Genomic DNA, 18,764 nt, shown 5'->3' with positions numbered 1-18,764 from the left:
GCCCCTCCATTCACACTGGCCTCACCCGCTTCTCCATTCACCATGCTAAATTGTCATTATCAACTGATGGGCTGGACGCACCAGTTCCCACTAGTTTTCTGCTGGTAGATCACTCTCACTCTGCATATTGGAGATGTCATTAAGTTATTGGTATCGGACCCCTTTCAAAAGTTTATCCTTGTGATGCTTGAGTGTTTTTAATCCCAATATAGATCAGTCCTCTTAGTATTAACTTCACCTTTACTTTATTCCTTCTAGAAGAACGAGAATGAATAATAATCATATGACAAGAGTGTGCCATAGACTATGTAAATGCCTTATATTAAGTCATTAAGTTTGCCTTAAAGTTTGATACCACTATGATCACATTAGACATATGAGAATGAACTCAGAGAAGTTAAGCAGTTGGTTCAAGGTCCCATAGCTGGGAAGTGGCAAAGCTGGGATCTGAATTCAGGTACCTATACTGGAGTCCATGCAATTAAACACTATCCCACATGTGCCACAGATTCTAGTCAAAAGACAGTGGGGCAGGGAGAGACACAGGCTTTGTTAAGTCACACTATGCTGTGCACTTAGAATTCTCTTTCTACCCTTACAGCCACCCTGGGAGGCAGGATTCTCACTGCACAGAGCCAGAGTCTGTTACAGCACAGAGAAATGCCCAAATCCCTTCTGCAGGAAACCTGCTCTCAATGAAGGCAGTTCCTGGAATGGAAGTGACTTTGTACCATACCATGTGACCCCACCACTCCAATCCCATTTAGCATAGACAGGAGATGAAGGTGTCATCTGATGCCAGCTAGTCTCACAGGTATGTCTAAGAGAAACACGGTATGGGCTGGCTAATGGAATCATGTCTTTCCTGGGAAATCCAAACTCAAGACATACGGAAAAGGTGGTCAGCGGGTGGCAGAAGTAGTAGAAGAAACCACGGGACAGTGGCAAGTTACCAAAATGGTGGAGCACTAGCAACATGACCAAATGTCCCCGCCACTGAGGAGGAAACAGCCCATTTTCTCCCAGATGGCCATAGGCCATGCCTTATCCTGGGAGGGAGAACAGAGTTGTCACCAAGCACAGATGGGGTCCATTTAGGCAGGACACTGTGAAACTGTGTGATAACCAAGAAGAAACATGAGAATGACAAGTAAATGTCATGATTAAAAGTTAGCAGCAAATACAGGTCTCAGGAACCTCATACACCCTCCAAAGGGAAATAAGTTGATTTGGTTAATAATAATTTTTAAAAAAGGTTTTAATTTTGTTATCTTTTTAAACTACTTTCTCAGGACTGAAAGCAGCTACAAGATTCTATCTGCACAGAAGAAGCCAAGCTGACATTCTTCTCTGTCTGGTCTTCACCCACATGTTCCTCGGTGCCAACAAGAGTCCCATTTGTAGAAAGACAGCTGTGAAATTTCAGCAAATTGATTTGGCCACCACCACAGCCCAATGCTTTCCTTTCTCAGTTGCCTTTACAATGAAGGATGTTACTTCTAATGTAGCTGCTGAGTGGATGATATTTTTAAGAGCCATCTCTCTTCCCATGTCTCTCTGGGCTCCTACAAAAAGTTTCATCCTGACCCTTGTGAACTGGTACTCAAGTATGTACATTTACCTTTCCATTGCTCCTTTTAAATTGTTTCTAAAGAAAAGAATATATAAAAAGAAAAAAATGCATAAATGTATACATATATGGAGAGAAAAAGAGAAAAGGATATAGATACAAAGGTTATATATGGACCATTTTATATATTCTTTCATATCTACATCCCTTTATGTATATGTGTGTCGATACTTCATACATGTATTTATATCATACTAGAGGCCCAGTACATGAAATTTGTGCACTCAGGGGAGGGGGGTTCCTCAACTTGACCTGCACCTTCTCGGAGTCCAGAAGCTGGCAGTTCAGACATCCTTAGTGCTACCATGGAGGCAGAAGAGGCTCCCACCACTGCCGCCACCGCACTGACCACCAGAGGGCAGCTCCTCCATTAAGCATCTGCCCCCTGGTGGTCAGTGCATGTCATAGTGACTGGTCATTCCACCGTTTGGTCAATTTGCATATTAGCCTTTTATTATATACTAGAGGTCTGGCACACAAAATTTGTGTACTGGGGGAGGGGTCCCCTCAGCCCAGCTTACACCCTCTCACAGTCTGGGACCCCTCGGGGGATGTCCAACTGCAGGCTTAGGCCCACTCCCCAGGGAAATTGGGTATAAGCCGACAAGCAGACATTTCTCTTATAGTCCAGGGATCTCGCAGTCTAGGATCCCTCACTCCTTACCGCCCACCTGCTGCTTCTTAGTGCTGCCAAAGAGAAGGGAAAGGCTCCTGCCACTGCTGCTGTGCTTGCTAGCTGTAAGACTGGCTCTGGCTGAGTGGCACTCCCCCTGTGGGAGCACACTGACCACCCTGGGGCAGCTCCTGTGTAAGCATCTACCCCCTGGTGGTCAGTGTGTGTCATAACAACCAATCGTTCTGCCATTTGGTCAATTTTCATCTGAGGCTTTTATTATATAGGAGGATATGTGTGAATGTATACATATATATGAATGGATGGATGGGTAGATAATAGATAGTATACACACAGAGTTTATTACATATCAGATTACTGGAACTTAAACTAATTTTTTAAACCTAAGTATATACCATTTACAGACACCAGGATAATAGCATATTTATGGCCTAGATTTTATTTTAGAAATTTTGACTTTTAACTATTAATAGTTCATACATTTCTGTCCTAAGGCTCTTTACCAGTCAAACTATAACTTATATAAGCATTTGACAAGCACTCATTAGCTCTCTGACTCTCAAAAGAAAAGGTGGCCTTTTCAGCTCATTCTATTGATATTTGAATTTCTGATCTGGATAACACTTGAAATTGTAGGGTCATGCTGCCAATCAGACAGGTTTCTTTTCAAAGGTTGTCACTGGGGTTTGAGAAGAATAAGCTACATGAATGTAATCACATGAGGTCAGGCTGGTAGATTTCCTGCACTTCTGAATGTACACTAGCATGTTGCATTGTTCTTAGCAAAGAAGGAATCAAGTCTAATAAATTGGTGTCTTTCTAGGCTCTCAAAGATACAACTGTTGGCTTCCTTAATACATCACAAAGCTGTTTCATTTGAGATAACACCTGGGAGAAGCAATCTTCAACCAGGTAAGTGTCCTCGTCTCTAATTGCTATTCCAGAAATTCAAATCAGTCACCATAGAGAATCATATTAAAATCCCTGCATTATCCCAGGGAGGTTAAAAGGCTCAAGACTGACAATCAGCAAGGTTTAACTTAATAAAATCATGACCTACTTCGACATGTCACTTAACACATCCTCTTATTAAGTCTAATGGTCAGAGTTTTTAATGCTTCTGAGTAGTGTAAAAATTTTAGGTTAGAAGGTAAAGGCAGCAACACAACTCAAAACAGTAATATTATGAGAGAGGAAACATTGGAATACTAAATAGTCAACAATTGAATTCTATGCATGTTGTATAGAGTTAAATATGTCATATATACTGGGCACAAATCCATCCACCTCCCAAACTGCCTCTTTCAAGCGTTGAAAACTATGTCAATACCACTCCTCCTCACAACACCCAACTTTCTTAATTCCAGAGTAACGCATCTATTCACAGTGGCTGAGTCGCCATTGCATTTCGCAGCCAGTGCAACCTGATAATATATTACTCAGAGGTTATCTATCACTTGGTTCCTAATTGTTATGCAGATGGCTCCTGGGCCTCATTTCTTAGCATCAAGGCTAATTTATCACCATTTCCATTACTGCCAGTTATTTTTTTCTTAATGAATAAATAAATTGGGTTTAAAATTTTTGTCAATAGTTTCATGACATGCTTATTCTGTCTCTTCTTCTTTACTTTTTTCTTGACACTGTAACTTATCGCTTGTGTGAATTAATCCAACTCACTCTTCCTCAATAGCTAGGCTAGTTATTGGTAAGCTAAACCTCACCAAGAAGGGATTAAGTATCACACTTTTCTCAATACCTTAAAAATAATTTTCTGGAGAGCCTATAATTGGCCGTGATAAATGTCTGGATCAATATAGACAGCAGTGGTATCTTTCAAGAAGGTTTAAAACACACAATTCAGGTTAAATTATGTCAAGGAGTCACCATGGCCTATTGGGGGGCCTCTGTCATAGAGGCAACAGGATCCACTTAGCTCACAGAATCCCAGGAGGGTTTAAGGCTCCTCGGTGTCTAGAACACCTTTGTATTCTGGAACTCACCTCATGCCTGGATTAATGGGGGCAAAAGTCACAAAAAAAAGTTACAAATAAAATTTCCCACCCAGCCCAACATTATAATATTGCCTCCTGATGCCCTCAATTTTATTTATGCCCATAACCATAACAACTCATACCTATGAGAAAAAGGGTATGAAAGACTTTGATGAGGTCCAAGCAGCTTGGGCAATGAGAGAAGCAGCAGTAAAGCCATTTGGCATGCCTCAGCCCTCAGACACCCAGCACGTGCCTGATCCGCAGCCACAATGCCCAAGAGGAAGGTCAGCTCTGCCAAGGGGCGACCCACGAGGAGCCCAAGAGGAGGTCAGCCAGGTTATCAGCCAAACCTGCTCCTGCAAAAGTGGAAACAAAGCCCAAAAAGGCAGCAGGAAAGGATAAATGTGCAGACTAAAAAGTGCAAATGTGAGGGAAAAGGGGAGCAAAGGGAAAGCTGGCAGAAGTGGCTGATCAGGAACCTAAAGAAAATCTACCTGTGGAAAAGAGAGGAACTAAAAACAAGGAGAGTCCAGCCTCAGAGGAAACAGGAGGAAAAGAAGCCAAGTCTGATTAATATCATGAACCATGTCTTATCAGTGGTCCCTGCCTCCCTTCTTGTACAATCCAGAGGAATATTTTTATCACCTATTTTGTAAATGTATGTTTTTTTAGTAGCTCTAGAAACATTTTTAAGAAGGAGGGAATTCCAACTCATCCCATTGTTTAAAGTGTAAATGCTTTTTTTTTTAGGAGTTAAAATCATTTGCTGGTTGTTTATTTTTTGGCACAACCAGAAAATAGTGGGATATTGAATATGGAAGACATTCATTGTCTTGGGTGTCAGCTTAACATTCCATAGATGGGAGTCATTTTTATATCTTATAATATAAAGCATATCAAATGGCAACTTGGAGTCAGTCATGTATTTACTATGTCTTAAACATTTTAAATTATGTCTATTCACATGTTCTTGGTAGAATTGTTTCCTAAAGAAAACCATTCCTTGATCTTGGCTCTCCCTGTCAGAATTTTGTGCATCTGTAACATCTTTGGTGCGGTAGTCCAGTTTTCCTAATAACTTTGTCAATGTGTTGTGAACGATTGGAAATTTGATTATGTGGTATATATGATATTAAATTGTGAATTAGTGGGACTTTGATGTAACAGCATAGCAACACTTGAAGATATTGGCACTTGATACTTTATTAAGGAAAATTAGCCTCCAAATTCTAAGCTGGAAAGTCACTGGAATAACTGTTTAGGAAAGAATCACAACTACATGACTTTACATTTTGGTACATATGTTAATAATTGTGTACAAATTGAAATGTCTGTGCACTGATCCTCAAAGAAAACAATAAAATCTCAATTATGAAAAAAAAAAAAAGACTTAGATATTCATAGTTTTGTGGCTATTTAAGGGTCCAGCACTACAACTGAGTTCAAAATCAGGCCATTTGAGTGTTCATGTAGCGGCATGGGAAGGTCCAGCTAACATTTTAAAGACATGATTGTAACCCTAACTAGTTTGGCTCAGTGGATAGAGTGTCGGCCTGTAGACTGAAGGGTCCCAGGTTTGATTCTGGTCAAGGGCATGTACCTTGGTTGCGGGCACATCATCAATAGGGGGTGTGCAGGAGGCAAGCTGATCAATGTTTTTCTCTCATTGATTTCTCTAACTCTCTATCCCTCTCTCTTCCTCTCTGTAAAAAATCAATAAAATATATATTTTTAAAACAATAAAGACATGATTGTAGCTGGTGAGTACATGGCAGGAAAGAAAGCTGGAAGGGGGCCAGTAAGGGGGGCTATTGAAAGAGATGATGATACAGACAATGGAGATGAAGAAAACTGGGGAGGGGGTGGGGGAATCAAGGTACATTGGTAGAAGCAGAATTAATTGTATTTGTGGATGTATTAGTTGTGGGTTTCATAGAGGAGAAATTAAGGCTTACTCTTAGATATAGATTGGAGTACTGGGTGGATTTTGGAATCAATCCCAAGATGAGAAATTGAAGAGCAGAGATTTGGGAGGACTAGAAGTCAAGTAGTCTCAAAAATTAAGACTGTGATGCTTGTGGGACAGGACTTGCGAGCAGAGATGTGAAATAGACCTGCGAGTACATGACTCTGAGGCTCAGTGAGGTCTGCCAAATGCATATATGTTTGGGAGTCGTCACAATAGATGAAGCATGGGAAAGGGTGTAACTGCTTGGGCTTCCTCACAGCAGGGCGGTCTAGGTTAATCTCCTTACATGTCAGCTAGCTGTCCTTCAGAAAGTGGGTTCCGGAGAACCAGGCAAAAGCTGAAAGGTTTCTTATGATCTCATGTCGCAAGTTCCATCATAAACTGTGAAATTTTACACTTTGATTGGACTTTTCCCAAGTTCCTCTCTGCAGATTGCCTAACTGTGTCTGATTCTTCCAGACTCCAGGTTTAAGTTGAGATTGTTTTCTTACTGGGTCCATATTTTAAAATTGCATTCTCAAATGTGAAAGTTTTATTACAAAATATACTATCAAAAGTAAAAGTTGAAAGATAGCCTTCCTGGTAGGACAGCAGAAAAGGGAACACATAAATCATGAGAGAATGAATAGAAAATGGAAAACCCATTTAAAAAAAAAATGCGACGTTATTTAACACCAAACACACAAAATCTAATATGGATGTGGTTCACAGTTTGAGTTACAGAATAATCCCTACAAAGTGTTTCACAAACATAACAGCTTCTCTCTCCCTCTTTTTTACCCAATATCTCATTTCTAAAACTTCTTCTCTTTCCCTCTTCATAAGATTATTCATCTCCAAACCATGCCTTCAAAAAAGCACCACAGCCATACAGTATCGTTCCTCTTTTTGAGTTTTCTTCTATTTAATTAAATTTCAGGTCCAGATAGTCTACCAGTCTGTCTAGACAGCCACTGAAATTTGATTAAAATAGTTGTGCGCATAATTATATCAGTAATGTGTAAAGGTTATTGAGACTGCAGTATTTAATTACATAAACTTTTCTGCAATTATTTTTTCATAATGAATTTCTGGCCCTGGTCCTAATGATGAATGTGTCTCTATATTTCTATATTAATTTTTATTTCAGGGAACCTTTTCAATGCTACCTTGACAGGAGTTAAGTAATTGTGTGGGTTTTTTTTTTTTAATAAATTTTTATTGTTCATATTATTACAAATGTTCTTTTTTTTTCCCCTCCCACCATTGCTCTCCTCCACCAGGTTCCCACCCCACCCTCTGCCCTTTCCCCACTCCCCATTGTCCTCATCCATAGGTGCACAGTTTATGTTCAGTCTCTTCCCACATCCCCCTCTCCCCTTTTCCCTAAGAATCGTCAGTTCACTCCCCTTCCATACCTCTGATTCCATTATATTCAACAGTTAATATTGTTCATCAGATTTTTTTTAATTTCCTTGGTTTTCAGATTCACTTGTTGATAGTTACGTATTTGTTGTTCATAATTTTTATCTTTATTTACTTTCTCTTCCGAAAGAACCCCCTTCAGCAATTCATATAATTCTGGTTTGGTGTTGATGAACTCCTTTAGCTTTTTTTTATTAGTGAAGCTCTTTATATGACCTTCGATTCTGAGTGATAGCTTTGCTGGATAGATTATCTTTGGCTGTAGGTTCTTACTATTCATCACCTTGAATATTTCTTGCCATTCCCGTCTGGCCTGCATGGTTTCTGTTGAGAAATCAGCTGACAATCATATAGGTGCTCCTTTATAGGTAACTACCTTCTTTGCTCTTGCTGCTTTTAATATTCTCTCTTTGTCTTTTGCTCTTGGAATTTTAATTATGATGTGTCTTGGTGTGGTCCTCTTTGGATTCCTTTTGTTTGGAGTTCTGTGCGCTTCCTGGACTTGTAAGTCTAATTCTTTCACCAGGTGGGGGAAGTTTTCTGTCACTATTTCTTTCAGTATGTTTTCGATATCTTGCTCTCTCTCATCTTCTGGGACCCCCATAATTCTGATGTTGGTTCGCTTGAAGTTGTCCCAGAGGTTTCTTACATTATCTTCAATTTTCTGGATTCTCTTGCCTTCTAGCTTCTGCAGAGGAGTATCTTCTGGCTCTTTATTTTCCAACTCTTTGACTTGATTCTTGCGATCTTCTATTCTGTTTTTAGGACTCTGTATAATATTTTTTATTTCAGTCAATGTATTCTTTATTTCTTGTTGATTCCTTATCATTTCTTGTTGATTCCTTATTAATTCTAGTTGATCCCTTTTCATATCCTCATAGGTCTTATCCATCTTTTCTAGGAAATTCTTGAAAAACCTTATAAGCGTAGATTTGAACTCTATATCCAGTCGCTTTTTGTCCTCCATTTCTTTCGTTTGAGATCTATTTCGTCTCGGCATTTTTGCAGCTTTCCTGAGTTGGTAGCCTTAAAAGTCTCTGTGTTCTTGTGTGTGTGTGTGTGTGTTGGGGGGGGGGGGGTTGTTTGTTTTTTCTTTTCAGATAGTATCGAAGTACCAAATGCCACCAAGTTAAATATTGAGTGGAGAGACTGGTAGGGAGCACAGAGCCTGGCCACCAAAGGCTAATTTGAGGTGACTCCCTCTAGAAGTGTAGCTCTGGTCCTCCTCAGAGGGCAGCCTGTTGGTGTTATCTATTGTATAATAATAAAAGAGAACAGTGGAACAACCATCTGGGCGACCACGCTATGGCACCCACTGGTGCCACGCCAGACAAGGAGGATGCAATATGATTGATCAGAGGGCCCCACCATCTTCCCATGATCACCCCACAGAGAGAGGATCAGACCACCAGCCAATGGGGTGATCAATCGTGGGGAGGGGGCCTCCATGATCATCCCAAAGAGGGAGGTCCACTCTACCCAGTGGTGGTGCTGCAGCGGGTGGGCAGGGCTTCCCTCTGTGGAGCCATTGATTGTGGGGCTCCCAGACTGCGAGAGGCCACAGGCCAGGCTGAGGGACCATCTCCCCACCCTTCCCCCTCCGTTTTCAAGTGCATGAATTTGGTGCACTGGGCCTCTAGTGAATAAATAACAGATGCAGCATATCCCGAAAATAGGTAAAATGCTATGAGCCATAATTAGAGAGCTATCAAGACACATTGCCATTGTTAAAAACAGGTAAAATTGTTTTTAATTCAAAGGAAGATAGAATAAAACAACTTTGTCATTCCTACAAGTTTGGTAGAGAAATATTTGAAATCATCTGAACTATTAAAATGTCAGAGTTTCACCAACATCTATATTATTTAAAATTAGACATACTATAGATGTTTATTGATTCTTCTTGAGTTCTTTAGAAGATTAATAACACATGTCTGAAAAACTTTCATGTTAAATTATTATAGCGATACTTTTTGGCAGAAATCACAAATTGGATATCCGTAGGCCAAATGCAGACCTCATATGCGCTTTATTTGACCCACACCATGTTAAAAAATAATTGAGAGATTTCATCCAAAATTATTCACTCATGTATTCAGCAAATATTTACTGAGTACCCTCATGCATGCCAAGCTCAGTACCAGATGCTAGAAATATTTCATGAAAAAGAGGTGATCCCTGCTCTTATGAGGCTTAAAGCCAAGAAAAGAATACAGATAATTAAACAAGCAGTTAGGAAGCATGATAAATGTTATTATAAAGTCAAGGGCACTGTTGAATGTGTATAACTATAATAGTATTTATTGGGCATTTACTGTGTACTAGAAATTGTCTGATGTGCTTTATCACATTTTTAAAAATATATTTTTATTGATTTCAGAGAGGAAGGGGGAGGGAGGGAGAGATAGAAACATCAGTGATGAGAGAGAATCACTGATCAGCCGCCTCCTGCACACCCTCCACTGGGGATTGAACCTGCAACCTGGTCATGTGCCCTGACTGGGAATCGAACCCTGACTTCCTGATTTATAGGTCAACGCTCAATCAATGAGCCACCGCAGTCAGGCTGTGCTTTACCACATTTAATCACGTAATAGTTCTATGAAATAAGTACTGTTATTATCATCTCCATATTTCAAATGAGCATTTTAAAGCACAGTTTTAGTAATTTGTCCAATATCATATAACCCCTTTGAATTCAACATTTTGATTTATCTATTCTGTATTATATTCTCAAATCTTTAATTTCATGAAGGGAACATGGGTAGTTTTATGATATCAACAATTTTTCATATTCTATTGGGGATGCTAAACTGTATTTTCTAATATGTTTTTCTTATTTTAATCCATGGATACTGTCTTGATGATATAATGAATGAATACAGACTTTGAAGCTACTTAGACCTCAATTTGCATTTGAATCTGCCGCTTTCTAGTTTTATGACTGTGGTAGGCAGAATTTTAGTGCACATGACCTTCACCCTCTGGTGTTACACCCATAATTATGCTATGCTACATGACATAAAGGACTTTGCAGGTGTAACTAAAGTGCTGCACCAGCTGACCTTAAGATACAGAGATTATCCAGATGACTTGCCCCAATCATATAAGATGACTTAAAAACAGACAGCTTTCTCTGGCTGGGGGAAGAAGAGATATTGCAGAAGTCAGAGAGATTAGAAGCATGACTCAATGTGCTGCCACTGGCCTTTTGGGTGTCACATGGTGTCCTTGGCCCTTAGTAAACAGTGAATCTTGATGTCATTTAAATCTTAATGAGAAAGGCATTTTCATAATGTAAAATTACTTGCAACTATTATTATCAAAATCTAAGTCTCATAGCCATAATTATTTATTGGCCAACATCTGGATAGACCCAACCAAAGTCTCACTCTTCTTTTTCTATGTAACCAGTGGGCATCAGTGTTCACCATCCCACTTCAAACCCATCTTATGCTTAGGTATAAAAGCTTTCCTTTATTGCTTGTCCTCATTCATTTGTGTATCTCTAATCTGGTGTATTATAACTTTGTTTTAGTGTTGGAAACATTATAAGAGCCAAAAAAGCAGCCAGTGATTATGAGCCATGTATTTGCATTATGATTTAGCAGTAAATAGCTTCTAATCTTTTGAGGGAAAAGGCAAAATATAAACCAATGATTAACTGACTTTTCATTCCCAGCCAAAAAAAAAAAAAATGATTTGTATACATGGCAATAGACAAAATATACAATAGATTTGTTAAAATATGACATCTTCTAAGCTAGAAATAGTCTCTGCTTTGTTATACATCATTTTGAGTACACCATGTGTTATTTTTTACTGTAAAACATTATCAATAGATAAATTAGTAAAAATTTGACCATAAAATGAATTTTTTAAAAGTGAACTTTAATCCCTAGCCTGTTTGGCTCAGTGGATAGAGCATCAGCCTATGGGCCTTGGTCGGGGTGCATGCAGGAGGCAAGCAATGGATTTGTTTTTCTCACATTGATGTTTCTCTCTGTCTTTCCCTCTCTTCCACTCTCTCTAAAAGATCAATGAAAAAAAATGTCCTTGGGTGAGGATTAACAAAAAAAAAAAAAGTGAACTTTAACCTTAAGGCAATTTTTATTTAAAGTAAAATACCTATTTTGAACACCATCTATAAATTCACAATACTCAAAATTTTTTTTTATTTCAATACACATCTAACAATGCAGCTTTAGCAGGAAAATTAAATGTGCTGTATAGTTTCATCTATCCATCTATCCATTCAGGTATCCATTCATTCATCCTTTCACTTATTAGTAACATTAGTACATATTGAGCTATATTATAGACAACCGCTATTTTCATTTTTCTGCCTCCAAGAATTTTCAATCCATTATGAAGATAAGAGAGACCTGAATCACCATGCTACAAAGAATACAAGATAGATGTATATAGGTCACGTCCCAAGGCTGTGTGCAGAATCATCCCACACTCAGGTAAGACTTGGAGTAAATGTTATAGCAGTGAAAAAATAATTAGACTATGAAGCCCTGTCATTCATTCTTAGTGGCTTCAGGCAGCAACTTTGCCTCTCTGGATTCTGGTTCTCAAGGAAGTGGAGGGAACTCTCCATATAAAACAGAAGCAGTCACTTGTTGCCCCAGGACCTCACAGCCAGTCCACAAAGCCCTCATCCACTTAGATTCCACAACAAGAAAGTAAGGAGAACAAAGAGACTTAGGGGGGAAAAAAAACCAGCTTTCAGCCTCTTTCTCTCTCCAAATTAGGAGCAGGGAACTGAAATTTGCAAATGAGAAAGGAAAACATAATGTGGGAACTTCACCTAGATAGCTCAGCAATGATACAGGAATTAAAACCTAGGCTTCCACAACTTTTAGATCAATGGTCACATGAATTCAGAACAAAAGAAACTTTAACAAGTCTTATCTTCATGCCTAAAAGAAATCACCAACACCTGACATTATTGGAATTATGCTTACCAGAATTTATAAAACTATATGCTTCTAATATACAACTGTCTCCATACCTTTAATGAATAGAAACTATCAACATAGAATTTGGATTCAAGTCTCCCTCTTTATGTGAATGATTGGCAAACTTCTTTATATATTTATACATACCTTTTTATTATTGATTTCAGAGAGGAAAGGAGAGGGAGAGATAGATGGAAGCATCAATGATGAGAATCATCCATAGGCTGCCTCCTGCATGCCTCTACTGGATATCAAGTCTGCAACCCGGGCATGTGCCCTGACTGGGAATCAAACCATGACCTCATGGTTTATAGGTTGATGCTCAACCACTGAGCCATGCAGGCAAGGATAGAAGCAAGAGCCTTTTTATGACTGTCTCCAAAGTCTCACATCATCACTTTAGCTTTATTCTACTCATTTCAACTAGTCATTAAGTCCTGTCCACATGCACGAGAAGGGAAATTAGACCTCTTCTCTTAAAGAAGGCATCTGAGAGAATTTGTTGACATATTTTTAAAGTACAAAGTTTTCTGACAGGATTATGATAAAGAGTAAATGAATCGATACATGTAAAACACATAGAGCATGTAATGAGATTTTGATAAATGCCAGCATTTATCACTATTTTTATTATTCATGGTGTGTTCACTGTGTTTCAGGCCCTGTGATCTGTCAAGGAGAGGCAGAGCCAGAATAGAGTTTATTACAGTCTGACTGGAATGAGCGTTGAAACCAAGGATGGAGCCACACGTGGGACTGAAGGGAGACGAAAGAACACCCCGAAGCAAAGACGAAGTTAGGGTTAGGCCAGCCAGAATCCTGTCCTCCTTCTGGACTTGCCTCTTGCTTATGCCCATTCACATTTGTCATTGATGTTTGCACCCTCCCTGATCAACCCCTAAACATTCACAATCATTGATCTTCCCAACTATGTCTAGGTGGGTAACTTTGGTTATGGAAATGGGCTCAGGATAGTCTATTTTGTTCATCCAAATTTCATAGTACCCACATTGAAGGTACACATTCCAAGTGCCTGGTTAAATAGAAAGTACCAATGGTGGACTGGCATGAGGGTAAGTGTTATTATCACCTTGTAACATTAGTTTCACCATTTCAAGATTTAGACAATATTAGCAGGAAAATACAACATAGTAGCTCCTAGCTAAGTATACTCTTTAAGCATATTTTTATTTCTTTGAGAATATTTAGTTTGGAAAAGAAAAGGAACCACAGAATTTTTTAATAAATTAGAAAGAATTCCTGTGTGGAGTTTCGGTTAATTATGGGAACTCACACACTGCTAAGTCCTAGCCATCCATCTTTGGGCAGACTCTTTAAATTTCTTATTGGAGTCAGGATATTTTCTTTGGTTTGACATTAATGATAGCTAAAAATTAATTTTTCACCCACAGGAAATATTAGTCTCTCATTTGAGAGTCAACAATATTATTTTTCTCAGATAAATCATCAGTGAGTCAGCCAGCTCTGAAACCCAAGCTTCATAAATCATAAAAATCATGAAGTTGAAGGCATCTTACAATCATTCAGCCCTGTCCTTATATGGATAAGGAAACTAAATCCTAAAGAGACTAAAAGAATTGCCGCCAGTCTCAGAAGTTAAAAGCAGGCAGGTCCACACCCAGGTCTTCTCTCTCCCAAGGCCTTTATTTTTAAACTACATTATTACTGGAATTAAGATATTAATTAACCTAGTATTAATTCCAGCAATAATGTAGATATTAATATATTTTGTCCAAACCTAGCAAATTTGGCTTAGTGGATAGAGCTTTGGCCTGCAGACTGGAATCCAGGTTCAATTCCTATTAAGGGCCCATACCTCGGTTGCAGGTTCAATCCCTAGCCCTAGTCTGGGCTCATGTGGGAAGCAAACAATGGATTATCTCTCACACATCAATGTTTCTCTCTCTGTGTCTCTCTCCCTCCCTTCCACTCTAAAAAAATCAATAAAAAAATTCTCAAGTGAGAATTAACAACAAATATTTATTCTAGCAATAATATAGATATTAATCCAATTGTTGTTTAAATAAATAAAAGTATGAATTGAATTTTAATATGTTTTTATTGATTTCAGAGAGGAAGTGAGAGGGAGAGATAGAAACAGGAGTGATGAGAAAGAATCATTGATTGCCTGTCTCCTGCATGTTCCACACTGGGGATAGAGCCTGCAACTTGGGCATATGCCCTGATCTGGAATCAAACCTTGACTTCCTGGTTCATAGGTTGACGCTCAACCACTGAGCCATGCCAGCTGGGCTGAATTTTAATCACTAATCAGAATGGAATGGAGACACAGGTTCTGTTCTTTCCCAAAGTTTTGACTTCTCCAACTGACCTGGGTCTATCATGACTTACCTTATATTTTTAGCCTTAAGAGAAGGTATCTCACTTTTATGTTGCAAGTTAGAAGGTGGGAAAGTTCTACATTCTCAAGTAAAGGTCATTAGCTTTCAAGTCAGCCATTTAATTAGCCATCAGGTTTCCCTAAGAATGATTGGTGTTTTATAACTTGACCCTCTACAATTTGTTCCCTTCTCACCCAAAGATGAGCAGAGTTCTTCCTATGGTTGGTTGCAGCTCAAATACATCTGAAAATAACAGAGAATTTTATTTTGTAGCCTTATACCCATGCTCTTCACACTTCTGATCTGCCCAGGGAACACAATGAATAGCACTTATTAATCTTGTTGAAAGAATGTTGGCTTGGAATTCGCAATGTGCTCTTCAGGGAAAATCAGCTTTCACCTTGTGCGTCCTTCTCAGCATTTCATCACAGAATCTTAAAAAGGGAGGAGGTTGTGCTTTTACAAAAAAAAGCAATTTTCTTGTTTTACATCAGCTTCTTGAATTTCTCTATGAAAATTGTTGCCCAAATGTTTCATATTCATTGATTCCATTTCTCAGTTAATCACCCAGTCAACAGAGCCTCAATGACAATTTTTCATGTTGTAGTGTATCTTAGACTTTCTAGAGCAGAGATATATTTATATATCTTGGAGATCATTCTTATAATTAAAGAATATTGCATTTCTACAAAGCCGTAGTCAAACAGTATGTATTGAGACACAAGCTATGTCTCTGCCCTACGGCTATTAAAATGTTAAATTGATCAAGACTTTTCTCAGAATGCACCATGGAGTTAACTGGTAAAATGCAGTAGATTGATTCTTTGAAAAAGGAGTTCACAGTCCTGGCAGGCGGTTCAGTTGGTTAGAGCATTGTCACTACACCAAAAGGTTACAGGTTCCATTCCCAGTCAGGGTATATACCTAGGTTTCCACACAAAACCTGCATACAAATGTTTAGCGCAGCCTTATTCATAACTGCCCCAGACTGGAAAAACTGAGGATGTTCTTCAAAAGGTAAAGAATAGACCTGGTGGTTTGGCTCAGTGAATAGAGCATCAGCCTGTGGACTGAAGAGTCCCAGGTTTGATTCTAGTCAAGAGCATGTGCCCTGGCTGCGGGCTTGTCCCTGAAAGGGGGCATGTAGGAGGCAGCCGGTCAATGATTCTCACCATTGATATTTCTATCTTTTTGCCCTCTTCCTTCCTCCCTGAAATCAACAAAAATATATTTTAAAAAAATATTAAAGAACAAATGAACTTAATTTTAAAGTTTCCTATAAGAACCGTTAGCAATAAACACATGAACGATCACCTTTGCAGCAATATTTACATTAATCATGAAAAGTTGTTAGAGTGCAATCACAAACACAAAGCACAATTAAAAGTAAGAAAATCTGCATTTCACACTTGCTTTAAACTTGTATCATCAATTGCATTAAAAGTTAGAACTCACATAAAAGGAGAGATTTGATTAAAAAAAAAAACCTTTTGGTGTGCATATTTTCAGATTTGGTTTAGATAAAAATTTGAGAACAGATTAAAATATGTCCTCATCAAATAGTTTAATAAGCTCAAGAGGCATATTGAAAACCTGACTCAGAAACTGAGGTTCTCTTTTTGCAAATAGCTGAAAGAATAAATGTTCAATATTTTGTCATTTTAGTGGTGGTCTTCTGTAAAAACATTGCAACTTGCAATATAATTGATGGAAAATAGCTAGTGAGAAAAAAGGGAAGACAAAAGATCAATGAGTATTTCAGTGAGTACTTTAGGCTCAACTGGAAAAATTGAATAAAAAGCAAGTGTGGTGCTAAGTCATGAAGACAAAACTGCTGGAGTGGTAGTTGTCAGGCTCCAGGCTAAAAACAACAAATGCACCAGTGTTCATTTCATCATTCTCTAAGAATAAAGTGCTTGCCTCTTGATTTTCTTATTGTGTTTGATGGGGTGTTAAAAGTAAAAGGTATGGGCAATTTGATAGAACAAATAACATGACAAAAAAAATGAGGCTTAGAGATGTTGTCAATGAAATGGGAAGTAACTTTGAAAACTTACTCTGTCCCTAGCTGGTTTGGCTCAGTGGACAGAGTGATGGCTCATGGACCAAAAAGTCAAGTCAAGGGTTCAATTCTGGTCAAGGACACACATACCTCAGCTGCAGGCTCAATCCCAGTTGGGGTGTGAGTGGGAGGCAACCAATCAATGTGACTCTCTCACATTGATGTTTCTCTCTCTCTCTCTCTCTCTCTCTCTCTCTCTCTCTCTCTCTCTCTCTCTCCCTCTCTCTTTCTCTCTCTTTCTTTCTCTCCCTCACTCTCATTCTCTCTCTTTCTCCCTTCTACTCTCTCTAAAAATCAATGGAAAAATTCTCTCAGGTGAGGATTAACAACAAAATAAAGAAAACACTCTGGAAGACAGGAAATAGAATGAGAAATGTCAACTGATTTGTAGGAGCTGAAGAAATACAAGCCAATAATACATATAAAGGGAGCTGTAGGAAGAGAAAAAGGGGGTGATTTAAGACTCCAGGCCGAAACCGGTTTGGCTCAATGGATAGAGCGTCGGCTTGGGACCTGAAAGGTCCTGGGTTCTACTTTGGTCAAGGGCATGTACCTGGGTTCTACTTCGGTCAAGGGCGCATCCCCAGTAGCGGGTGTGCAAGAGGCAGCTGATCGATGACTCTCTCTCATTGATGTTTCTAACTCTCTATCTCTCTCCCTTCCTCTCTGTACAAAATCAATAAAAAAATATATTTTTTTTAAAAAGTAAACAAATTACCTTCTCACGGTAGAATTAAAAAAAAAAAAAAAAAGACTCCAGTTTTAGGGCAAGATGATGTTTTAGGGCAGAAGTAAAAAGAGAGCCTGGAATCCATTGACATTATTACAGGAGGCACTCATTTCCTCTCTTCCTTTTCTACACCAGTCTAGAAGGGAACTGAAAGATGGAGAGCTCCAGAAAATAGTATCCAGGAAAAGGGGATATTCCTGACATTTGAAATATTTGATACTGTCAGTAACAGTTGCCATTCTTTACAGTTTTCGGATGTGATCCATTTTACCAACTGAGAGCCCTTATGTGAAAAGGCTTGAGAAAATTTTTAAGGAAGACTATTACAACACACTCCTCCACCAGCAAGGGACCCATCATCACTGATCAGGATAAACTGTTCTGTGAGTACTCCTTATCCTCTTTCTTTAGTCACCTGTTCTTATGCAACAGACTCATGAACAAAGCGGCTATGATGACACAATGGACCTTACATGACCTTGATAATAATGGGAGTCTCCTTTCAAAGACTATCCTGATTACAACTGCAAGTTCCTGATATTCAAGCAATAGTGACCTAACCAGGCCTGAACTATGAGACTACACTTCAAGAGAACAAGTCCTCATGACATATCAAACAAATAGCAGTGTTTTTGCCATGAAAAGGAGAACTATTTGACAGACCAGCTTCTGCAGCCCCACCTTCACATCATCACATTTCTGTGGGCTGCATCCAGCCAATGATAGAGTATGGCAGGGATGTTTTAACCATGTGCAGGTATTGTCCTAATAAAAGTGATGCATTTTAATATAAAAATTTAATGTAAAAAATTTAAATTTGAGAGTTAGAAAAATAAAAGGTTAGTGATGAGCTCATGGGAACTAAGAGTTAAGACTAGTGGTTCATTTTCATTTGATTAAAATTATCAGTGGTAAAATAAAAGATTAAAAACATCAGCTTTCTTTTGGGGAAAAAAACTACTTTGAGAAATGCTTTCTTGAGGCAATAGAGGAGATCTGACTCATGAA

General features: G+C 38.7%; 1 protein-coding gene and 1 pseudogene across 2 annotated transcripts in view; one reads left to right on the top strand and one right to left on the bottom strand.

Annotated features, from left to right (window-relative positions):
- TRIO (trio Rho guanine nucleotide exchange factor) overlaps nt 1-18,764 on the bottom strand; it is a 749,917-nt gene that overhangs the window by 105,422 nt on the left and 625,731 nt on the right. The gene's annotated exons all lie outside the window — the stretch shown is intronic.
- Nucleotides 4,531-5,105, top strand: LOC311620930 (non-histone chromosomal protein HMG-14-like; annotated as a pseudogene). Its single transcript has one exon. The product of its transcript is annotated as a non-histone chromosomal protein HMG-14-like (transcript).

Source organism: Pipistrellus hanaki (assembly GCF_964339955.1).
Source record: "Pipistrellus hanaki genome assembly, chromosome: 4".
Taxonomy (NCBI): Eukaryota; Metazoa; Chordata; class Mammalia; order Chiroptera; family Vespertilionidae; genus Pipistrellus; species Pipistrellus hanaki.
Note: the sequence above shows the minus strand (reverse complement) of the source record. Positions and strands in the feature narration are given on the sequence as shown.